Below are 26595 nucleotides of genomic sequence, written 5' to 3'. Positions count from 1 at the left end.
ATTATTGTTTGTCCTACTTATTTAACTTTACGTTAGTTAATAAAGTCTTCCCAGATCATTTCAAATTCTTCATGTTCATATTTCTTATTTCACAATAAGAACATTTCATTACATTCATATGACAGTTTGTTCAGCCATTTGGCTTCCAATTTTTCACTACTATAAAATGTGTTGCTATAAATATTTATGTGCATGTGGAGCCTTTCTTTTTGTCTTCAACCACCTTGAAAGATTTGCCCAGTAGTGGTATCATTGGGTCAAAGTTAAGCGATTCAGTGATTTTTCTCATATAATTCCATATTGTTTGGACTAATTATAACAATAGCTAGCATTTGCGTAGTGCTGTAAGGCTGGCAGAGTGCTTTGCATATATTTACATATATTATCTCATTCGATCCTCATTACAGCTATGTGAGGTAGATAATTGTCATCTGTCTTATTCACCAGACTTGAATCCAAATAACTTTGGTCTTATGCCCCAAATGAAAGGCAAGTATTTCCTACTATTGAGAAAATTCAAAGGATTGTGACAGTTCTCTGAACATCATTCCTCAGAGGCAGCATAATTGGATAGGTTATCAAAAAAAATTTTTTTAAATAAGTTCATGGATCCTGGGTTAATTACCCCAGCCTTAGCATAGCTTATAGAAGGAAGCCAAGTCACTCTATGGTTATATTATAGTCATACCACGCATTTTTTAAACCAATTCGTAAATACCTGTGACACTGTACTACTAATAAGTTACTATTTTCACTGATTATTCCCTGGATTTAACATTATCATCAGTTAAGCATTCCCAGATAGCCAGGGTACTGTACGAGGTATTATTTACATCAAAAAAAAAATTGTGAAGAAAAAGTGGATAAAAGAACAACAAAAAGAATAAAGATAAGAAAAAAAAATCATAATTTCAGAACTGACCCAGATTAGAAGCTATTCCCAGCTCCCACCCAGGGAAACATAAAAACAAGTTTAGAAAAGCCCTAAGTTAGAAAATAGCATAGGTGATAAAGAAATCAACAGGTTCTCACCAGTCAGCCTTGGACTTTAGAACATGTTTTATTGACAGAGGTCAAGGGATATGAATGCATTTGAATGAAAAGATAGCACAGCAGCCTGTTTGTAAGAACACTACCATATTCAGTGGCTTTCCCACAGTCAGAGCTAACAGCAGCCTCAAATATTGGTCATCTTAATGGCAATTCCTCTGGGTCTCTTTGTCCCAGCATTCCTTTCTTTAAAGTTGATTGGGCAGACCAGACCACTTGACCTCTCAAAGACACATTTCCTCCATTGTAAAATAGAGGTAATAATAGTTGTTCCTCCCACCTCCACAGGTCTGTGGGGAGGAATGCACTTTATACATCTCAAAAACATTATACAAGTAAGAGTCATCATTCTTCCTACTTGGGTTTTAGCTCCTACCCCTTTGCCATACCTGAATGACTCTGCTCCCCTACTCTGCCTTTTCTATATATCTTCAGTTTTTCTAGGGAAGTTTCTTCTCCTTTGCTTTCTTTTTCTTCCCCCCCCCCCCCTCTTGTTTCCCTTTTTTTTTTTTTTTTTTTAAAAAATTTTTTTTTTCTTTTTTTTCGGGAATTTTTTTCCTCCTTTGCTTTCTTTTTCTTCCCCCCCCCCCATCATGTGTCACATTTTATTTTTTGGTCTTTAAAAAATTATTGGTGTCCTGATTTTACATCACCTTCACGTTTCAATCTATCCCTTCCTTGTCCCCCTCACAGAGCTATCCCTCGTGATCTGGACTGGTTTTAATTCAGGCCAGGCCCCCTAGTAGTTTAAGTTCAATATTAGAGCTAAATGAGACACTTGCATGTGTCATTCAAGTTAACAAAAGATTTACTTAGTCATAAGAAGAGAAGGATTTTAACAAAGATACACATAGCGGATGATACCTTGATTCAGCTGAGCAAATCTCTCATCATTGTCCACCACTGGAGTGCTACATTAATTGACTGTTTTGTTGTACTCAGGTGACTAGTATGTGATGTTAATAGCCCAGGCCATTAGTCCCCTATGCTACTCAAGGAGTTGAGGATAGGCTTTAATTTGGATGGGATTGGGGAGTTAGTATTTTGCTTCCACCACGTCAACAAAAAGTCAATAGTCATTTATTAAGAGTCTATCAAAGTACCAGGCCCTCTTTTAAGTGCTGAAGATACAAAAAAAGGTAAAATAGTCCCTGCCCTCAAATTCACAGTGTAATGGGGGTGGTAACATGCAAACAACATACAGACAAGATATATACAGGATAAATTGCAGATAATCAATAGAGGGAAGGCACTAGCATTAAGTGCTAGCACCACACCTTATAACAGAAAACAAATAAGGAAGAGGAGGGAAAAACAGAACTAAATACATCAACAAAGCCTGACATATGCAGTGCTCCACACCTATGGGCACCTACTTCTACAAAGAAGGAAGAGAATTAGATTCTCATCTCTCACCTTTGGAACTAAACTTGGTCATTATAATTACACAGCTTTTAGTTTTTATTTTTTAAATTCCACTTATATTGTATATATAGGCATTGTATGCTTACCTCACTTTGCATCAGTTCACATATTTTCTCATGCTTTTCTGTATTTTTCATATTCATCATTTCCTAGAATGTGGTCGCATTCTTTCGATTAATGTAACACAGTTTGTTTAGAAATTCCTGAATTGATGGGCAATAACTTTTTTTCTAGTTTTTTTTTTTTTTTACTACCACAGCAAGTGGGATCCCCCAGGTCAAAGGGTATGAATGTTGTAGTCATTTCTTTGAATAATTGCAAATTGATTTCCAGAATTGCTGGACAAATTCACAGCTCCACTGACAGTTACTAATATGTTTCCACAGCCAGTTGGGCCTTGATCATTCCCACCTTGTCATCTTTAATTGCTGTGTGTGAAATGGAAGTTCAGAGTTGTTTTGCTTTGTATTTCCCTTATTATTAGTAGCCTGGAGCAACCTTTGGTATGGATGTCACTAATTTCCAATTCTTCTTTAGACTGTTTGCTTCATACATTGGGGAATGGCTCTTGGTGTTATATGTTTATATTATTTCCCTGTATATCTTGCATGTCAGTCCCTTATCAGACATATTTGATAGAAGATATTTTCCTGATCAACCACTACCTTCTTATGTTGATTTCAAACTTATACAAGTCTCCCACGTTTAAAAAAATCAGATCAGAAGACTTTGAGCTTGATCCTACTGTAGCTGCTTCTCATTTTCTTTTCACTGCTAATATTCTTGAATGACTATCTACACTTGCCTCCACACATTCCCTCCTTAGCCTTCTGCCATCAGGATTCCATTATACTTCAGTTAATGTATCATTGCTCACCATTGACCTCATTTTCCTTGACCACTTTTCTTTCCTGATGCTGCTGACCATCCCCTGTCCCTTTAAAATTCCTTCTTCTCTTAGTCTGTGTGATAATACTAACAGCTGTGCAGAGTGCTTTCTTTATGAGAAGAGCACTGGATTGGACTTGGGTTTGATTCCCACTCTTGCTCTTTCTAGATTTGTTCTTTAGGTTACCTCTTTGGGTCTCATTCCCCAATAACAGAGCTGAACTAAATGATTTCTAAGATACAGTTCTCAATTCTGTGAGCTCCATGAGGTACAAGCAGTGCAAGTACAATAATTGCTATTTTTAGATATAAGGAAACCAATTTTTCAAGAGGTGAATAGGCTTGATTGAAATCTCCAAACCAGTACATGCTGGAGCTAGGACTCACCCTACATAATCCCGGTTCTGCTACAGTCTCTCAGTCTGCCCTTTCACTGTGTCCTTTTTCTTTTTTCACAGACACCCCAAATATAGGCACTGCCCAAGTCTTAGGCATCAGAGAGCTCAACCATTCTGTGCCTGGAATTCGCTCTTCTCATTATGGTCTCTTAGTATCCCTGGCTTCCTTCAAGACTCCTCTCAAATCTCACCTGCTGCAGGAGGCTTTTCTCACTTCCCTCCCTCATCCACTAATGCCTTCCCCTCTCAGATTGCCTTTCATCTACTCTGTATAATATCTTACATATATCTAGTTATTTACATGTTTGGTCCCCCCCCCCCATTAGAATATGAGCTCCTTGAGGTAAAGGACTGCTTTTTGCCTTTCTTTGTACCCTCAGTGTTTAGCACAGTGCCTGGCACAAGGACATGCTTAATTACTGATTGCCTTCCATGGTGAGGAGTCTAAATCTGTTTCTCTCTCTCTAACCTCTGACCTGAGTTTTAATCCTGTATTTCCAATTTCCTACTAGACATTTCCACTTGCGTGTCTACTGTCACTTCAAATTTGAAATGTTCAAAACCAAATTCTAAATTTTCCTCCCATATAAGTCCTTGGCTGTACTGGTATATTGAGTCAGACAAGGGAGCACAGACATTCATGTCATCAGGGAATACACACCACTGTCATAAAAGCCACCGCTTTCAGAGGCGGCTAGGTGGCGCAGTGAGTAAGAGTATCGGCCCAGAGTCAGGAGAACTGGGGATCAGTTCCAATTGCTTTCAAAAAAAAAAAGCCACTGCTTTCAGGAGGCAGACTGACTCCTACAGTCAGTTTACCAAGATATCTTCTTCCTCACTTTCTGATCTAGTTCTGCCTTCTTCTGTTTGAGCCTGTATCCCATCGTTTGGCTGGCTTCCCATTCATTTCTGTATCAACAGAGATTTTGGTATCAGGTTTGTTTCCTTGTCTCATTTGGCCTTCAGTCACATTCCCTTGGATCCCAGTTGAGACTCTGCCCCTTGGCTCCCTGGAGATGATTGATGCTTCTCTCTCCCCTCTCCTCTGAGCTCTGCCATGAATCTCTCCCCACTATAACCCATCCTCTAATCGCCTGTCTGTCAAATTAATCTTCCTAAAGCCCAAGTCAGACCATGGGTCACCCCCTATTCAGCCAACTCTATTCACTCCATGTTACCTCCAAGATCCTCTGGCTTAAAAAGTCCTTCATACCTTTCCTCTTCCTATCTTTCCCGTCTCACACCATGCTTCCCTCCCCATGTGCTGTGATCCAGTGACAATCCTACTATTCCTGTCATGCAACACTTCATCTCCCAACTCCAGGCTGTCTGTCCTTCATATCTGGAACTCTCTGCCTCCTGGCTTTTCTGGCTTCCTTCAGGCCCCAGCTAAAGTCGCACCTTCTGCAGGAAGTCTTCCCTAGTCGTCCTTAATTTCAATGCCTTCTCTCCAAGATTATCACCACTTTATCCTGAATGTATCTGGTTTGTAAATAGTTGTTTGCACGTTATCTCCCCTCATGAGATTGAGCTTGCCAGGTCTGAGAAACTGAGGGCCTGAATGGCACCAAGTAGGGAAGGGAAAGCAAGTGCCATATTCCTTCTTCTTCCCCTTTGAGTGATCGGGAGCAATGCTCCAAGACAGGATTTGTGGTTGGTGGGTGTGGGAACAGTCTTTGGGTAGAGGAGCCTTTTTGTTAGGCACTGAAGCTTTATATGCATCTTTGGAACTAATGGCACTCATGCTAACATCTTCATTTTGTTTTCTTCCAATAAAACTTTCTTCTGTTTAAATTATGTTTGGCATGCTTATAAATTGGGAGTGGCCTCACTCATGCATTCTTTTTTTTCTTTTTAACATATTTTTGTTTCATTAAATCTTTTCCAATCACATGGAAAATTTTTAACATTCATTTAAAAAAACTTTCAGTTCCAAGTTCTCTCCCTCCCTCCCTCCCACCCCACCCCTCTCCTTGAGAAAGCAAGCAATTTGATCTAGATTATACATGTGAAGTCATACAGAACATTTTCATTTTAACCATGTTGCAAAGAAAACAGACAAACCCGAGAGAAACAAAGAGTACGAAAGAGAATCTGCATACTTATTTTGAGGCTTATCTATGTGAGCTAAGAGCAAAGAGTTTGAGAAAATCCCCCAAGGTATACCTGAAGCCCTTTGTACCATCCAAGTGTCTAACATAGTGGTGTCAAACTCAAATAGAAACAGGCACCACTAAACTGTATGTAAGAATCCCTGTGGGCCTCAGTTGACTTAGAAAATCACATATTAATATTGTCTGTGTTTTATTATGTGTTTATGTAGTTTTTTTTTTAAGAGGGGAAGGCAAGGCAATTGGGATTAAATGACTTGCCCAAGGTCACACGACCAGCAAGTGTCAAGTGTCTGAGGCTGGATTTGAACTCAGGTCCTCCTGACTCCAGGGCCAGTGCTCTACTCACTAAACCACCTAGCCACCCCAGTGTGTTTATGTATTTTGACAAATATTTCCCAATTACATCTTAATTTCCACAGGCAGTCACCAGGCAGTTTGTTTGACCCCTCTGTCTAACAAGGTTACATCTGAATTAGTGCCATGCATGCATTCATTCTTTCATTTAGATGCTAAATTAATTTCTTATTATTTCATGTGTGTGTTACTTCCCCAAATGAGATTATTAAGGCAGTCTGAGGGCTAGGGTCATGTCTTAAACTTCTTTTAGCTTATACAATACTAAGTCTACATCAAATTTAATAAAATGATACTAAGCATATTTTTTTTTTGGTCCTTTGACTTCATCATCATGGTAGGGAATCTCTGGTGTGGGAACTCCATCCATGAGGCAGGTCAGCAGTAGTTCTGTAACTTAGAATCTTAGAGAAGTTGCCTTGGAACATTGAGGGGCTAAACTGATTTGCCCAGGGTCACCCGTCTAAGGAGTCAGTGGCAGGACTTAAGCCCAGGTCTGACTTTGACCTGTGCGTCCCCCCTCCCACCCCCAACCTGAGCCAGAACCAAAGCAACCTCCAGGAGGAAAGATGCTGTCATTCCTTCAATACTGCCTTACCTACCTTCTCTCCTACCCCTTCCCCTAAGCCCCACCCCACCCCCGCCCTACTTTCCATCATGTGCTCTATTTTCCAGCCAAATTGGACCTTTCACCATTCACTGATTTTGCCCTGCCCACTCTGGCCTCCCCCATTTTTGGAATATACCTCATCTCCATTTGTTAAAATCCTTTCCTTTAAGAAAGGTAAGGTGCCACATCCTCTGTGAAGCTTTCTGTGATTCCCCCAGCTTGAAAGGAATCTTTTTCTCAAATTTTCTTACCATACTTTGTCTAGATCCATTCTTTGCCCTTAATAATAATAGCTAGCATTTACATAACACTTTAAGGTAAGCAAAATATTTTGCAAAATCTTCACAACAAAGGGGAGAGGCAGGTGCTATTATTAATCCTGATTTTACAGAGGAGGAAACTAATTTATATTCCTGTCTTATCCCCCTTATTAGACTGGAAGCCCCTTTGAGGGCAAGGGCTGTTTTGACTTTCATCTTTGAATCCTTGGTACCTAGCCCAGTGCTTTGCAAATTGTTGGTACTATTGATTTGCCAGAGGCCAATTAGGAATGGAATGGAATTTTGACATCCATCTACTTAGTAAAGCATTAAGATCAGGCAGAATGAGTTCAGAAATGTCTCTTGCACACCTCTCCTCGCCTCTCCCCCAATAGCCCACCTTTCGACAAATCTGTTTCTGGATAACTCAGAATCCTGAGAGAGAGTAAGAATCTTGCATCTGAAGGAAACTGATCTATGGGGATCCAAAGTAGCCAAACTAAAGACAAAAGCAAATGCTCCGGTTCAAGTTTCCTCAAACTACTACAGAGCTTTCATTAGAATAACATCCTTGTCCTTGGTGTTGAATACCTCTTTTGTTCATTGAAATAAAGGTCGATACTCCCACACCCATGAGCAAAAAAGTGTAGGACTAGACTCTGTGTGTGTGTGTGTGTGTGTGTGTGTGTGCGTGCGCGCTCGTGCGCGCAGTCAGGCACTTCTTAGAACTCTATTTGGGCGACTTCAGTGTTGTTTTGTCCCTTGGATGACCAAATGAAGGGATTATATGGATTTGGGTATGTCTTTTTGAATACTTTTCTTGGAGACTCCTAATCAAGCTTGCAAGAAGAGAGTAGAAGGAATTGGGAGAAGTCTGCAAGATCCTAAATGGTTAATTACCCAAGGGAAGTTAACTGTCATTGCCATAAGCAGTCATTTCAGTGATTGGAAAGTGTTTTGGGGGGAAGGAAAGGCATCCTGAGCACAGCCCTGAAGAAGGGATAGGGATGAGGGAACAGACTTGGGTGGAGGCCCTTGTGGTTCCCACTGATATTTTCAAAGAGTGCAGCAATAGATGCTGATATTTTCACCTAATTATCTCCAGAAGATATATGTGTTCACCAACATTAGTACTAAGATTTCTAAGCCTGTCCAACATTAACTCAGCCGTTTTGGCCTCCTCCTTTAGTACCACAGGCTCTCAGTATGCCAGGGCTCATAACAGCTATCTTTGTCTACCCCATGTAGCTACATATTCAATCTTGCTTTTATTAGTCATCAAATCAAAAATTTTAAGATACATTGTAGGTCAGAAACATCCAAGGCTATGGACATGTTCACAGAGGGAGATCTCCTGTGAACTTAGATTTAAAAGGATATGTACAAAATGGAGGCATTTTCTCTTGGGTGAAATCTAGGGCACTCTCTTTTGGTGGCGCTGAGTTACCTCACTCTCAGTGGTAGAGCTCCTTCACTCAGTGTAATCTGGTATATATATTTTCCTATGTAAACTTTGCCTGATTTCTCTTTTGCTACCAACTTGGATAAATAGGGGATTTTTGCTTAAAAAAAAACAACAACAACCAATGCACATAAAACAGAATGAATATCAAAAAGCAACATGAAGGTTAGGAGGTCTGAAGACCAGAATGAATTGAAGCTTGAAAAAAATACCAAGGAAAATAATAGAGTTTTTTAAAGGTGTGCCAAGAGTGAGAGGAGCAAGGAAGGAATAGATCAGGTGTGGGGACCCTGTGTCCTCGAGGTTACATGTGGCTTTCTAGGTCCTCAAGTTCAGCTCTTTGATTCCAAACTTCACAGAACAAATCTGTTTGGATTCTGTCACAGGGCTGCACTTGAGGACCTAGAGGGCCACATGTTGCCTTGAGGCCACAGGGTCCCCACACCTGAAATAAATTATCCACTCCTAGGACAGAAAGACTACAAAAGCCTGAAAGGCTATTTTCTCAAGGGCACAAAAGTTGAGATTCTCACCTTAGTCTCTTAAGCCCTAAGTACATTAGCAAAATAGTCACAAATGCCCCAGGTTTCCAGAGCTAGGCTGCTACCCTCTACAGGTATCCATTAGGGGTTGAAAATATCTTTCTCCAATACTATTGCCTTGAACCCAAGTTTCAGTGTGTTCATACCACTTTTATTTGTTGTTTAGTTTATTTTTAACATTTGTTTAAATAAATTTTGAGTTCCAGATTTTCTCCCTCCCTCCTGTCCCTCCCCCATCCATTGAAAAGGCAAGTAGAATATCAATTATACAATGGAAGATATGTAAAATATATTTACATATTAGCTGTGTTGAAAAAAATACAAGAAAATCATGAAAAACAAAGTGAAAAAAGCATGCTTTAGACTATACATCATTCTGCATAATCAGTTCTGTCTTGGGAGGTGGATAGCATTTTTCACTATGGGTCCTTCAGAATTATCTTGTATCATTGTGTTGATCAGAGTAGTTTAGTTTTCCTAATATTGAATCAGTCCTGCATTCCTGGTTTAAATCCCACCTAGTAATAGAGTATGATATTTGTAATATATCATTATAATCTTCTTGCTAGTGTTTCATTAATTTTCTGTATCAATATTCATTAGGGAAACTAGTTGATAGTTGGGTTATCTTTTCCTCTCTGATTTGGGTACCAAAACCATATTTGTATCATAAGAGGAATTTGATAGAACTCTTTACCTATTTCTTCAAGTTTCTAGTTGTTTTTATTAGTTCAATGGCTTTCTTACTTTCAATTTTATTATTTATATTTATATATTTTTTATATATTATATTATTAATTATATTACTATCTCCTTTGATTTTCTGGATTTCCAATTTGGTAATTAATGATTTTTAATTTGTTCTTTTTTCTAGGTTTTTTTTTGGTTGCACGCCCAATTAATCGATCTGCTCTTTCTCACTTTTAGTGATATATTTCATTCAGAAATATAAATTTTCCCTTGAAAAAGGGGAAAAAAAATTTCCTTCTGCTTTGGCTGCATTCCACAAATTTTGGTATGTTGTCTCATTGTTGTCATTCTCTTTATTTTAATTTTATTTTTTGCTTTTTTTTGGAGGGCAGTTAGGGTTAAGTGACTTACCCAAGGTCACATGGCTAGTTTTTGTGTTAAGTGTATGAGGCCGGATTTGAACTCAGGTCCTCCTGACTCCAGGGCCGGTGTTCTACTCACTGCACCACCTAGCTGCCCCCAATTGTTATTCTCTTTAATGAAATTATTAATTTTTTTTCTATGATTCGTTCTTTGACCCACTCATTCTTTAGGATTAGATTATTTAGTTTCCAATTAAGTTTTCATCTGTTCTTCCATGGCCCCTTATTGAATGTATTTTTTTTACTCCTATATAGTCCGAAAAGGGTCTGTTTAATATTTTAGCTTTTCTGCATTTGCTTGTGAGGTTTTAAAATGCCTTAATACAGGGTCAGTCTTTGTGTACATGCCTTAAATAGCTGAGAAAAATATAGATGCCTTTCTAGTCACATTCAGTTTTTTTTCCAGAGGCTTAGCATATCTAACTTTTCTAAAATTCTATTAATTTCTCTAACTTCTTTCTAATTTATTCTATTGTGAGATTAATCTAGCTCTGAGAGGGCAAAATTCCCCACTAGTATAGTTTTATGGTCATTTCCTCCTGTAATTCATTTAACTTTTCCTTTAAGAATTTGGATGCTTTGTCATTTTGTGCATATATGCTTAGTGTAGATATTACTTCATTGTCTATGGCGCCGTCTAGCAAAATATTGTTTCCCTGCTTATCTGTTTCATTTTTTTTTTAAAGCAATCAGGGTTAAGTAACTTGCTCAAGGTTACATGGCCAGTTATTTCTGGGTGTGGTGCTAACTATCTGATCCTGGATTCTATCCCCAGGTCATCCCGAAACTGGAGCCGGTGCTCTTACTCGCTGTGCTACCTGGCCACCCCTGCTTATCTCTTTTAATTTGGTCTCTTTTTGTTTTTGCTTTGTCTTGAGTTCATGATTGCTACCCTATTTTTTTTATTTCAGATGAAGCATAATAGATTCTATTCTAGCCCTTTATTTTTTTATTTTATTTGTTAAATTTATTTATTTTTAGTTTTCAACATTCACTTCCATAAGATTTTGAGTTCTAAATTTTCTTCCCCTAGTACGTGAGGAGACATTCTTTCCTATATCCCTTTGGTCCCGAGAGAATAGGTCCAACTTAAGGGAATTTCTACATAAGATTCATCCCATCAGGTTAATTTCTAAGTATGGCATAACTAAATGGATGAGTCCTCATCTCAGCAACCCCTGGACTGAGTCCTTCATGTTATTAATCAGGACCTTACTACTGAGCTGACTTTCCACAAAACCCAGCAAGGGCTCCAGTTCTTGGACCTCTGATGATTTGCCATTCTGACCATTTAAAGTTCACAAGGTCTTAGCTATCTCCTATATTCCTTCATCTGAAACAGAAAGAAAGAGGCAAAGAATGGAAGCCTGTATTCACAGGTTGCATGATCGCCTCTTCCATCCAGACACTTATAGCTTGTATCCCTCTTCAAATGCTAAGAACACATTTTCCCTCTGCCTGGCTCATTCCTTTCAAATGCATTCATGTTACAGCTACAAAGCCAATTAAAAAGGCTTGTCTCTGCCACCATGGTTAGTAGACCAGTACCAGTTATAGATTGTCTATGATGCCACAGGGTCCACGTAGAGAATGTGCTAGCTCAGCATACTATGCCTACTTACCAGTCAGCCTCCTGTTACTGAGGGAAAGTGGCCACTGATGAAGGCCAGTGCTGTTGTTGCAGAGGTCTTGGAACCTTGCTGTTGGTTCAGAAGCCCTGAAGAAGGATTTTCTTGTTGTATGTTTACAGAAATCCTGGAAGAGGGTCTTGCTGATGTTTTCAGGGGTCCTAAAACTGTTCTGCAGTCAGAGAATGAATTAATGAGGACACTGGCAATGTATCTTGTGGCCTTGTTAAGATTTGTCTCCCCAGGAACAGAGATTGATGGGTCATGATGAAGAAAAAAACCTCTCAAGGAGGCTAGGTGGTGCAGTGAGTAAAGAGCCGGCCCAGGAGTCGGGAGGTCCTGAGTTCAGTTCCAGCCTCAGACACTTAACACCCACACACACACACACACACACACAAAACTAGCCATGTAACCTTGGGCAAGTTACTTAACCCCAATTGCCCTCCAAAAAAAAAAAGAAAAGGAAAGACCTCTTTTTGGATATTAAATGCTGTGATGATATCTTAACCTTGTTGTAGCTCAGGGGTAGATGGCCTTTGTGCTCTCTACTGCCCCTTTTGAGAAGGTGCTTGGTGTTAACTGATAATAATTGTAATTCAGTTGATATGCAGGGGTGGGAAACTTTTGACTTTTTTGTGCTCTGTGATTGACCAAATGAATGTACTTTGTTTATGATTGAAAACTAATCTCCATTTCAGAAGAGGGACTTTGTGATTGACTAAATAAATGTACTTTCCAGGGGTGGAGTAGTACTTGGAAATTATTGAATTATACTTGGTGAATGCTGTATTTTGATTTTCTTTGTTCATAATTTGTCACTAAATAAAATGGAGATCTGCTATGCTGGTATTCTGAACCTTGGAAGTTGCCTTTGCTTGGTATTACAACACTATACGAAGTGCTTGGGATGGAAAGAAAGGCAAAAGATAGTCCCTGCCCTCAAGGAGCTAACAATCTAATGGAGGAGACAATAAGCAAAAAAATAAAAATAAAAAAGCTACATAATGGGATAAGTAGGGCATAATTAACAGAGGACAGACATTAGAATTAAGAGGGTCTGGGAAATTCTTCCTCTAGAAGGTGGGATTTTGGTTGAGACTTGAAAGAAGTTAGGAGGTGGAGATGAAGAGGGAAAACATTCCAGACTTGGAGGACAGTCAGAGAAAATGACGAGCTGAGAGATGGAGGGTCTTGTTTGTAGAACAGCAGGGAGGCTAGGATCATTGGATCCAAGAGTACTTGGAGATTTTATATTTGATCCTGGAGTTAAGTATGGCAATTAGAGAATGTTTAAACTAATTGTGATGCCCCACTAATGGAATGTTTCTGTGCCAAAAGAAAAGATGAATATAATGAATTTGAAGACATAGAAACTGATGTAAAATGAAACAAGGAGAATAGGAAAGCAATATAAATAATGACAGCAACAATGGAAATGGAAAGAACAAAAACCCTTGAAATTGAACATTGTGATTATAAATACCAAGCTTGGTTCTGAAGAAGAGATGAGAAAATGCACCTCCCTCTGTTCTTTGCAGAGGTGAGGGACCATGGATACAGAACAAACTTGATTGATATGTTGTTTTGAAATCTAGCTGTTATCCTCAACTCTTCACTCTCATTCACCCTACAAATCCATTCAGTTGCTCAATCTTGACATTCTCTCACTTGTGTTCCCTTCTCCCTCCCCTGACATCAGTCCAAGCCCTGGACACCTTTCTCCTAAGGTGTTACAATAGCCTCCTGTTTTCGCTGCCTTAAACCTCTCCTCACAAATAGTCAGTCTGCCACACAGCCACCAGAGTAAGTTTCCCGAAGTCTAATAGTTCTGATCATGTCACCCCCTCATTCATTAAACTCCAGTGGCTCCCTATCACCTGTTAGTTTACCAAACATGAAATTCTATTTGGTATTTAAAGCTCTTTATAACTCATCTCCATCCCACACATTCTACTTCTACTTACAGTCTACAGCTTATCTATACTGACTAGCTTTCATACCCTGCCTCCATCTCCCATCTATATGTCTTTGTATGTACCATATACCTAGAATGTTTTCTGTCCTTGCCTTTGCCTTTTGGAATCCCTTCAATGTCCTTTAAGACTCAGTTGTTATCATCTTCTGCACAGAATGCTTAAACTAATTGTGATGCCTGACTAATGGAGTATTTATGTACCAAAAGAAGAGAGAATATAAAGAATATGAAGACTCATGGTGAGACATAGAAACTTGTATGTATGTAAAATGAAACAAGGAGAATAGAGAATTGGTCTCCCCAGATGCTTGTGCCTGCCCCTCCAAGGTAACCTTGTGCCTTCATTGTACATACCTATACCAGTAGAATGTAAGCTCCTGGAGGGCAAGGACTATTTCACTATCCTCTATGTATTTCTAGCACCTAACAGTGTCTGGCACATAGAAGGCACTTACTAAATGCTTGTTGATTGATTGGTTAATTTCTCTTTTTGTTTCTTTTTTATTATAGAGAATAGCTCTCTGGGACAAGGGATTTGGACATGAAAGTGATATAAAGCTAAAATAGATCAATAGAAAAGAGAGAATTGCTTGGAGTGATTCAAGTCTCTTGGCCCAGAGAGACTGCAAAATCAAAAGAGCAAGATTCTTACCTCTTGGCATCTGTAGTCTACCATTCTTTATCTCTAATGGACTTGAGTTTGTTTAGTAAATCCTGGTGTTATGAAACTTCCTAAGCTTAGCCATCCTTGGCAATGTCATAGTTTACAATTGAAACCATTTAGATGTTTGAATGAGATAAGAAGAGTTCCCTCCCTCACTTGTCTTCAGCTAGTCAATAGGTCACAAATTTAGAGGTTAGATTTCTCTTCATTAATGGTATAGAATTGCTTCTCGTTCGGCACCACCAACATGGTGTTCAAGCGCTATGTGGAGATCGGCTGCGTGACCTACATCTCCTTCGGGCCACACGCCGGCAAACTGGTGGCCATCATGGATGTGATCGACCAGAACCGGGCTCTGGTTGATGGCCCTTGCAGTGGTGTGAGGAGGCAGGCCATGCCATTTAAGTGTATGCAACTCACAGACTTCATGCTCAAGTTCCCACACAGTGCCCATCAGAAGTATGTCCGGGCTGCATGGGAGAAAGAAAAGATCAATACAAAATGGAAAGCCATGCGATGGGCCATGAAGCTCTAACCCAGAGAACGGAAAGCAAAGATGACAGATTTTGACGGTTACAAAGTCCTGAAGGCCAAGAAAATGATAAATAGCGTTATCAAGCATGAAGTGAAGAAGCTCCAGAAGGCATCCACCCAGAAGGGGTTTCCCAAGAAAGGAGCTGCCCAGAAGGCACTTGCTGCAAAGGTCTCCACCAAGAAGATCCCCTCAAAGAAGGCTGAGGGCCAGAAGGCAGCACCCAGCCAGAAGGGCCAGAAGGGTCAGAAAGCCTCCGGTCAGAAGGCCCCAGCCAAGAAGGGACCTGCAGAAGGGACCTACCCAGAAAGCACCCTCCCAGAAAGCAGCTGCTCCACAGGCCAAAAAATAAGAGGCTGCCCAAAATCAAATAAAGATTTTCCTACACACACACACACACACACACACACACACACACACACACACACACACACACAGTATAGAATCCCTTTCATGTGGACTGGACTAAAGAAGTAGCTTTCTATTATAATAGATTAGGAATTCCCTTCTCCCCACCCTGAATTTAAAAAAAATGACTCCTCCCTTAAAAAAGGGACACCACATCCAATGACAGAATCACAGAATTTGAGAGCTAGAGGGTGTCTTAGTGGCCATCTAATTCAATGTATATGTAAAAGGAATCTCCACTATAATATGCTTCACATATAAGTCATCTAGCCTCTGACTGAAGACCACTTCTCAAGGCTTCTATTTATGGGCAACTCTAATTGAGAGGCAATATGGCATAGCTAATAGAAAGCTAGCCTCAAAGCCAGGATGATCTGGGTTCAAGTTCTTCCTTTGATGCATACTACCTGTGTGACCCTGGGCAAGTCACTTCACTTCTCAAGTGCTCTAAGCAACTCTCTAAGACTGTAAATCACAGAAAAGGTGCAGACTTGTATTAATAGAAAGAGTTCTCTTACCCAAGAGCTCCCAATACTAGTGAAATCACAGGTCAAACTTAAATTTGTCTTTACATTTTCTACCCACTGTCCAAGACAGAGATAACCCAGACAAAGCAAAAGCAAAAATAGAACTAAATAAAAGAGATAATCAGTAAAACTACATTTTGCTAAAAGGTACCATAGATGATTAAGTAATGTAAATTTTGGGGGGGGAAAGTTTTTCTAATTAAAACCTTATTTCCCAAATATATACTGAGTATAGAACTAAATCAAATTTATAAAAATAAGAGCCATTCCACAATTGATAAATGGTCAAAGGATATGAATAGGCAGTTTTCAGAATGAGAAATCAAAGCTATGAAAAATTCTCTAAATTACTATTGATTAGAGAAATGCAAATTAAAACAACTCACACCTATTAGAAATGGCAGATGCTGGAGGGAATGAGGGAAAAGTAGGTACACTAATGAACTTCTGGTAGAGTTGTGAACTGGTTCAACCATTTTGCAAAACAATTTGGAACTATGCCCAAAGGGCTATAAAACTTATGCATACCCTTTGACCCAGCAATACCACTACTAAGTCTGTATCCCAAAGAGATCAAAGGAAAAAAGGCCTATATGTACAAACTTATTTAAAGCAACTCTTTTTTGTGCTGTTAAAGAATTTGAATTTAAATTGGGGGATAGCTAAATGAGTTGTAGCAATAGATTTTGATGGAGTACAATTGTACTATAAGAAATGATGGTCAACTACAAAATACTCACACAAATTAAGTCAGATCTAACTAAATGGAAAAATATCAATTGCTCGTGGCTGGGTGGAGCTAATATAATAAAAATGACAATTTTACCTAAATTAAATTATATATTTAGTGCCATACTAATCAATCTACCAAAAAACTACTTTATAGAGTTAAAAAAATAGTAACAAAATTCATTTGGCAGAATAAATGATCTAGAATATCAAGGGAATTAATGAAAAGAAATGCTAGGGAAGGTAGACTAGCTATCCCAGATTTCAATCTGTATTATAAAGCAGCAGTCATCAGAACTGCTTGGTACTGGCTGAGGAATAGAGGAGTGGATCAATGGAATAGATTGGGTACACGAGACTCAGCAGTCAATGACTATAGTAATCTATTGTTTGATAAACCCAAAGACCCCAGTTTTGGAGATAAGAATTCACTATTTGACAAAAACTGCTGGGAAAACTGGAATATACTATGGCAGAAACTGGGCATAGACCATTACCTAACACCATATACCAAAATTATGTCTAAATGGGTGCATGATCTAGGTATAAAGGTTGATACTGTAAGCAATCTCGGAAAACGAGGAATAGTTTACCTGTCAGATTTGTGGAGAGGGAAAGACTTTATGACTAAACAAGAATTAGAGAGCATTATAAAATGCAAGATGGATAATTTTGATTACATTAAATTGAAAAGCTTCTGTACAAACAAAGCCAAAGTAACCAAGATTAAGAGGGAGTTGGGAAATTGGGAAAGAATGTTTACAACCTATATCTCTGATAAAGGACTCATTTCTAAAATATACAGAGAATTGAGCCAAATCTATAAGAATGCAAGTCATTCCCCAATTGATAAATGGTCAAAGGATATGAATAGACAGTTTTCAGAGAAATTAAAGATATCTATAAGCACATGAAGAAATGCTCTAAATCACTATTGATTAGAGAGATGCAAATCAAAACAACTCTGAGGTACCACATCTCACCAGTCAGATTGGCTAAGATGACAAAACAGGAAAATGACAAATGCTGGAGAGGATGTGGACAAATTGGAACACTAATGCATTGCTAGTGGAGTTGTGAACTGATCCAACCTTTCTGGAAAGCAATCTGGAATTATGCCCATAGGACTATAAATAATTTCATACCCTTTGACCCAGCAATACCACTTCTAGGGTTGTATCCCAAAGAGATCATAGAAGTGGGAAAAAGACCCATATGTACAAAAATATTTATAGCAGCTCTTTTTATGGTAGCAAAGAATTGGAAATTAAGGGGGTGCCCATCAATTGGGGAGTGGCTGAACAAGTTGTGGTATATGCATGTTATGGAATACTATTGTGCAATAAAAAACGAGGAGCAGATGGACTTTATATTTACCTAGAGAGGCTTATATGAACTGATGCTGAGTGAGAAGAGTAGAGCCAGGAGGAATTTGTACACAATTACAGACACAATGTATGTGTGACGACCAACTTTGATAAACTGGACTCTTCTCAGTAATCCAGGGACATAAGTCAAACCCAAAAGACTCATGATGGTTACATCCAGAGAAAGAACTGTGAATGAACCCAGAATGAAGCCAACTACCTGCCCTTTTTCATCTTCTTGTTTGGTTTTGTTTCCCCATTCTTCATTCCATCTGTTACAATCCTTCTTTATAACCTGACTAATGCCTAATGTGAAAGTATTTGCAGATGCTATACTTGATTGTATTCTGCCATGGGGGGGGGGGGGATGTGGAGGGAGAGAAAATTTGAAACTCAAGGAGTTGTGGTAATGAATCTTGTAAACTAAAAGTAAATGAATTAATTAAAAAAATCTCTATAGAAGAAAAAAAAGAAATTATGTTGGTTAATAGTTTCAGAAAAAAACATTGTAAGACCTATATGAACTGATCTGAAGTGAAAAGAACCAGGAGATCATTATGTACAGTAACAACAATGTTGTAATGATGATCAGCTGTGAAAGACTTGGCTGCTTTGATCAATACAATGATCTAAGACAATTTCAAAGAACTCTTGGTGAAAAAATGCTACTCACCTACAGAGAGAGAGAATTGATGAACTGAATGCAAATTTAAATAAAATTTTATCACATTTTTCATTTTTCCTGCTTTATTTTGAAATATGGCTAATATGGACATATGTTTTGCATTATTTTATATGTATAATTGATATCATAAGGAAGGGAGAAAATTTGGAATTCAAAATTTTGAAAGAAAAGAATGCTAAAAATAAATAATAAATTTAAAAATAAAAAAGAATAGTTGATAAGAAACATTTCCTCCAAGTCTGTAACACACTCTCCCACAAGTACACACAAAGTCTAGGAGGAGAGTAGGTTCCAGCTTAGAAAACAAACGTGGCAAAGGAGTAACTCAGAACTCCCATGCAACATGAATGTCATTCTAATTCATCCTGTGGTTTTTAAGGACATCTGAACTGCTCAAAGACTTTTTCACACTTAGCCTGAAGTCCAGGATTGATTGAATAAAGAAGTGTTTTTACCTGGTTAAAATAATTACTCTTAAGTGGGTGATTGGTTGATTCTGTCTCCCCCACCCCTTTTTACAAATGAATAAATGAAAAAAAATATTTATTAAGTATATATATATTAAGTATAAAAATATTTATTAAGTACCTATTATTGCCAAGTACTTTATTAGGTGCAAAGGATACAAATACAAAAATGAGATTATCTGTTTTCATTGAGCTTACCTTCTAAGGGACATGACAAGACAATATATATAGCAGAGTGGTGGCAGGCAGGAAGATTTTGTCTAGGTAGTTACAGGGATTATGAGTGGTGCTATAAGGGCAGTCAGTTATCATCCCCTTTCCAGAAGCAATGTAGTATTGATCTCATTACTGTGTCCAGTGCAGGAGATGGAAAGCAGAGTAGGGAGAAAGGAAAGATTCTGAGAAGGGCCAGCACCAGGGCAGATGGCAAAATGTCCTTGGGCACAGGATGGAGAAATATAACAAGGATGATTGTATAGCTAGATAAATTCAGTGTTGGTTGAATGTCCACTCTTGAAAGATGTTAACTGTTGAACTGATGTCAGTATTAGGGGAGATTTTAAATGGCATACTCCCAGATTCATTCCTTGACCCTATGCTAGTCAACATTTTTGCCCACAACTTAGATAAAGACATGATAGAATTCCAGACAGAAGAGGGGCTAATACATCACATAACATACTTGAGATCCAAAAAAGGATCTTAACAGGCAAAAACAGATCTGACAACATGGCATTTACTAGAGTCTGAGCTAAGTTTCAGAAAATTTTTCTTTCTTATGGTAGACAGTAGTGTTCCAGAGGTTAATTAAATGAAGGAGTGATGGGAACACCAGTAAGATTGAAGAATCAGATAGTCAACAGCTCAGAGGGAGTATTGGGATATCCAACAAGCAAAGCCTTGAGTTATTCAGGCAGGATGTGGACAGTCGGGGAACAGCTCAGACAAAATGGGGAAGAGACACAGACTCTAAGTGTTATTATGTGGCATAAATCAGGAGAGTTAAACAGAGTAGGTCAAAGAGGGATCCATAAACTTGCTACATGGCAAGTGAAAATGTATTCATGAAGTTGTATCCACAATGGTTTTTGATCAATTGAAGCTTTCTGAAGGTCAGCCAGGTATCAGTTAACCTTAAGAAGTTAGGCTGACTTCACTTTAAAGGGTCTCTCTTGAGTTTAAGGATGGTGGTTAGATGGCAATGACAAATTCCTCCCTTCCCTACTTTTAAGGAATATCTGAGGCCCCAGGAAAGTCCTCCTTTGAGGGGTCTCAGGGTTCTAGTTCTACCCTAAGAAGAGAGTTTAGGGGTACAACCCCAGATCCAACAAACAGCAACAACATAAGGGCACAGTGGGAGAGAACTGGCTTAATATCAAGTCATATGGAAAATTTGTGGGAGTTTGACTTGAATGTACTCAATGTGAATCGGCTGGAGGCAGCATGGAATACTAGAAAGTATGATCAAGACCTGGGCTCTAGTCTAGGTTCTGACACTAACTCACATGAAATACCTGAGTTTGTTGCATAATAAAATAACTTGAATACATGTTGCTCTGTGTGATGAATGCTGTCTCCTAGATATATGGAAAATCTATCCTCTGACTAATCTGTTGTTTTAGAAATGGTTCATCTGGGACAAATCCAAGTACCTGCTTAAACACAGTAATGTTAAAGTGAAAAAGGGAGCAAGTTCTAGGCCTGTATCTGATACTAGCTAAATATATGATACCGGTCAAGTCCATTAAGGAAAATGAAACTGAGTGATCTTCTGAAAAATGGGGATAACTGATCTCACAGAAGAAATAGGTTCTTCCTACCTCCTAGGGATTGTAGAAGGATCAGAGAAGATGATGGAGGCAAAGTACTTTGAAAAAGCACAGATCAATCAATTCACAAGCTTTGAAAGCACTAAATTAAACATGAACCACTCTGGTATCTCTAACCCTGACATTGCCATGCCCACAGAGTCATTGCCATAGAAATGTAGCAACCAACATTTTTTCTTGAAAGCCTGGCAGACTACTTAGAGTTCCTGAGGTTCCAGTTATCTTTTCTTGACCTTAAACAGACTTTTGGAGAGAAATCAAAAGAGGCGGCTTCAGGGGTATAGCCGTGTAAACAGCTTGGAGGAAGTGAATAAGGAGCAGACCAGTGGCTCGGAGCAGAGTCAGGAAAGACCCAGCAGGACCTAGAGAGGCTGGTGACATTAATATACCTCATCCCTAAGAGTTCTGTTTTCCTCTTCTTTGGCATTGGCCAGGCTAGCTACCCTCCATTTACCACATTAAAGAGATGCGGACCCATTGAAAGTTTTTGATCTGAGAAATGATGTGATTAGACCTTCCTAGTATGCTCCAGTGGATCTGTGATCTTGACGTGGTGGATATTCCCTCCAGCTATGCAGATTGCAACCCATACATGCTTGTCCGTCTTGTTTTACCCTTGTCCATGGCTCCCCATAATTATTAGAAAGGAGGTTCACCCAATGCTCTGGGGGGTCTCCTGCTCATACTCCCCAAATTTCACAGATACTAATAGTACAAATGGGCTGTTCATCCATCATCACTCTTTCCCATTATGTGACTGATCATCTCATCTTTTCCCTCCATCATATATCTCTTTAATGACATCCTTACTTGGCTTTTCTCATGTAATTTCTTGTTGATAATGTGCTGCATGCCCACAATGACCTCTATAAATTAGAAAGATCATTTTTGCTAGGTGTAAAGCATGGCCAGAGCAGAAAGAACAGATTATATCATATTACAGTAGTCCAGGTGAGACATAATATGGATATTATGTGGCAGAATAGTGGCAGCAGGTGTGGAAAAGGAAGAAGAAAAATAAAAGGAAGAAGTAATAGGATTTGGAAATTGATCAAATCCAAGGTGTGAGGGAAAAGAGTCAAAGATGACTGTGAGCCCAGGACACAGAGAAAGATAGTGTGATCAACAACAATTATAAAGGTAAGAGGAAGAGAAAATTTTAGAGGAAGAAAGATGAACTCAATCAACTAAGTCATCATTGCTTTCTGATATAATTTAAAAAATTAGTCTGAAAGAATAGAATGACAAATCACTATTTTATACTGTATACATGGCTACTGATCACCTGTGACCTACTGGAATGTGAGTATCGGGTCTTAATACTTAATGCATGAGACAGTACCAGAGACACAGAAGCAGGTTGTCATAGGAGAGACAGATATAAGAAATCAGAGTATCACAAGGGTGCTCAGGAGAACCACCTGTTCTATTGGCCTAGGGACTTTCCATGGAGCTGGGTACATACACTTTGCTTTCTTGGGAAAGAATCTGCATGCATGCCCTGTCCCCCAGCTAGAAGGAAGTGCACAGCCATCAGATCAGAGGTTCACCATTCTTTTTAGGTCAAGGCCAAGACTGGATAAGAAAGCCAGAGTCATGGAATGTGCAAAGAGTATAGGTTAGGGAAAATGAGGGGTCAGAAGTCAGACAGGAGAGAACCAGGATACCCAAACCTGGTATCACAGGGTATCACAAAGGAGAAGAACTAAAGTTCAGATGAAAAAGCAGGAATCCAGGTTTGGAGGGGAGCAGAGCTCCAATAGATGTACCAAATGATCAGGCAAGTCAGGCTTTAATAACTGAACTGAAGCTTCAGATTTTATATGATTCCAGTGACGGCAGAGGTCAATCCCCAAGTATGGCTGCCTCTAAGTTTGCAGATACAAATAAATGAGAACAACTGGCTAGAGAGGGGAGTGAAAGGGCAAGCCACTTTGCAGTTAGGTGGAGGTTCCAGTCACAGGATGATAGAATTAACTGAAAGTGACCTCAGAGGTTATCTAAGTCTAACCACCCTCATTTTATAGAAGAGGAAAGACCTAGGACATTCAGCGATTAGCCCAATATTATAAGGGCAGGAAGTGACAGAGGTAGTAATTGAACCCACATCATCTGACTCTAAGCAGTATAAGCAGTATATATAAGCAGTATACTTGCCTCTGCACCATTCTGGTGGTGGACTTCGTTTACATGAGCAAGAGTGAGAGAGCCAGGCCTAAAGTCAGGAAGACTCATCTTCCTGGATTCAAATGTGGCCTCAGACACTTAGTGACTGTGTGACCCTGGGCAAGTCACTTAACCCTGTTTGCCTCATGGCCAACCACTCCAGTATCTTTGCCAAAAAACCCCAAATGGGGTCACAAAGAGTCGGACACAACTGAAATGACTCAACCACAACAGCAACTCTCTGAATGGACTGGAATCAGTGGGTCAAAATTTAATTTTTAATTCAAAGAACCTTTTGGGGACAGTGGCAAATTTATTTCATCTTGAACTTAGTGTAGGATTCCCTTGTACAGTTGCCTCTCCTGTCACTGAAGGCAGAACTCTCAGGTGCTGTCTCTTGAGTGTCCCTGTCCTGTACCCCAAGGCTACAGAAAGAGGAGCCAGAGAATACAGAAGCCGTCTCTAGAGACACACAAAGGATCTGTGTCTTGTATGACTGTGTCAAGCCATATCTTTTCAGTCATACTTTTTATGGTTAAAAAAAGGGCAGAAGTCAAATAGTTGATTCCATATAGCCATTAGAATAACTCTAGCTATGACCCACCTGGCTAACATTGTTTAGCTCCTTCTGATCCTGCACAGCACCATCATAGACCCAGACAGTGGCGATGTAAACAGCAGATGTTCCATCTGTCTATAAGCTTTTGAAAGCTAGCATAGCATAGTAGATAGCGTGCTATCTTTGGAGACAAGAAGACCACCTCTGATATATATAATAACTGTGTGACCCTGGACAAATGAGGTCACCTTTCAGTGTCCCAGTGCTTGTAGGATTAAGCCATAGGTGTCCAAGGTATAGCATGATCACCCTTTGAGGGTAGGGGGCTGGTCTAATGCGGATCCTCTTCTGCCTCAAAGGCTTATCTCTACTACAATGATATCTCATAGGTCTGGACCAAAAATCATCATAAAAAAACACTTATTCAGATTCCCTTTCTTTTAGGGATCCTTTAGCATTTCTAAGCTATTAACTTTTCTCCTATGCCCCACCAAAAAGAAATATTTCCAGACAGAGAAAGGGAGGAGGGGAGGGAGGGAGGGAAGAAGAGAGGGAGAGAAAGAAAAATATTGATTTGAGATTCTTTGAAACCTCACCCTATTTAAGCCCTGATGACAAATGGTTGAATTAGAGTAGGTTCCTGGGCTTGAGCCAAAACATCAGAGGTTAGGGGAGATTAAATTACCTTTCCTGGAATAGTGACATTCAGTCGTTTGCTGTTTTCCACTTATAACTTTGACATGATAGTGCCCTTAAGTAATATGATCAATCTACTTTCCAATTCTATATCCTTACCCAATAAGTCTGATTTATGAAATGGTTCTTATATTAAAGTAAGAAAAAAAGTAAAGTAGACAATTGTGACAGACTACAGTTACTTTTTTAGAAAAAGGAAGTGTTATATGCTATAATCATTGTGAAGATTGTTTTATTCAGGAAATGCCATCGTTGGAATTGAAATAAGCTGGGCTAGAGCTAGGTTTTAGCTTAAATATCCCTTTGCTTAATGAACAAATGTGTGCCCTAATGCCCAGATAGCTGAGGGATTCACTGGAATTTCATCAGATAGACATGACACTTATTGTCCTTTAGAACTTGACATGGCTGGGCATGAGTTCTAAAACCATGGTGTCAAATTCAGACAGATAAGGGGGTTACTAACTATACATAAGGATCCCTACAAGCTACATATTGACTTAGAAAACCACATATTAATGTTATCTGTGTTTTAATAGTATTTTTATTTATTTTGTTAGATATTTCTTAATTACATTTTCGTCTGGTTCTTGCTGCTGTTGGGAGTGTTGTGGGCCACATGTGGTCCACAGATCACATGTTTGATACCTCTGGTCTTATAGGTAGTACTGAGAATACTTCTTTTTTTTTTTCCAGATAAAATATTTCATTTTTTAAAAACCTCAGAATTTTAATGAAAAATGCATTCAAGGGGCGGCTAGATGGCGCAGTGAATAGAACACTGGCCGTGGATTCAGGAGGACCCGAGTTCAAATGAGGTATCAGACCCTTAATACACACACAAAAACTAGCCATGTGACCTTGGGCAAGTCGCTTAACCCCAATTGCCCTCCAAAAAGCAAAAAAAAAAAATGCATTCAAAATTATTAAGTAAAATATCAAGATATATAATAAACCCACAGAAGTCATTAGTTTTTCTGCATGTTCTAACAGAGATGAGTAGTTAAAATTAAATTTTTTTCAAAAAATATGAAATGCATAAATATATATAAGACAACATACTAAAACACACTCCAGATACACACAAAGTAAGACTTAAGTAGCTGGAGTGATTCATTGTTCTTGGTTGGGCTGGGCAGACGCACTTTTAAATTTAGAAACTTGAGTTCATAGGATCACCAAGCTAGAGCTAGGAGGGCCTTCGTATGCCCTCCTCTTACAGAAAACTGAGGCCCAGGGAAGGTAAGTGATTTTACCCAAGGCCAGATAGATTGTAAGTGTGTGTGTGGGGGGGATTTGAGCCCCAGACTCTGACTCTAGAACCAGTGCTGCTTTTTTCACTGTAGTGCAATTCTCATCCTGATACTCGTGCTATATGTTACAGGGGAAAGTGGAATGGATTTGAAATCGAAAAACTGGGATTCAGTCTTGCCTCTGCCACTTACTACCTATGTGACCCTGGGCAAATGGGCCTCAGTTTCCTCACTTGTAAAATGGAGGTTTAATTTAATTTAAATGGGCTCTAAAATCCCTTCCAGCTCAAAATCTATAGTTGTACTAATTCCTTTAGTTTCCAAGGGAAAGTCACTATCCCCAAACCTATCTATATCCCTAAACCAGTGATATCTATATGACCACTGGATACACCTCTACTTTCTGCACATTCCCTAGAGAAGCACAGAGAAGCAATGATGAGGTTCTTAGGGACCATTTTCCTTTCACTTAAAGAATGTCCAGACTTTTGTACTGGCCCCTCTGTGATACACAGATAATTAGAAAATAGAAATTTGCTTACTCCCTCAGAGGAAAGGATATTCTACATGAATTTTTACTCTTCTCTCTTGTCCTTCCTCCTGAAATAAACCTGCAGAGGGTTTTCCTTTGAGCTATAACAGGACCAGTTCCATGGAACATGTGTTTTGACTCCTTGAAGATGGACATGCCCACCGGGGGACACACACTTTACTTTTCTGAAATGATATAATAAGTCCTGATTGGTCATCATATAACCAAGTGAGTTGGCCACAGAGCATCATGGTAGATGGACACACACTTGTGGAGGAAACTTCCTTTCAGCAGTCTTTAAGAAATATATAAATATAGAAAGGCTCTGTCTGTCCTCTCTGGAACCCCCTCTTGGCATAGATT

At 39.1% G+C, this 26595-nt stretch overlaps 1 protein-coding gene and 1 pseudogene across 1 annotated transcript in view; both read left to right on the top strand.

The window, feature by feature from the left end:
• GATM (glycine amidinotransferase) overlaps nucleotides 1-26595 on the top strand; it is a 501978-nt gene that overhangs the window by 422576 nt on the left and 52807 nt on the right. The window lies entirely within an intron of this gene.
• Nucleotides 14713-15366, top strand: LOC138175321 (large ribosomal subunit protein eL14 pseudogene; annotated as a pseudogene).

Source organism: Petaurus breviceps, unplaced genomic scaffold, assembly GCF_028583685.1.
Source record: "Petaurus breviceps papuanus isolate PSGF00001 unplaced genomic scaffold, PetGlider_PUasm1.0 77, whole genome shotgun sequence".
Taxonomy (NCBI): Eukaryota; Metazoa; Chordata; class Mammalia; order Diprotodontia; family Petauridae; genus Petaurus; species Petaurus breviceps.
Note: the sequence above shows the minus strand (reverse complement) of the source record. Positions and strands in the feature narration are given on the sequence as shown.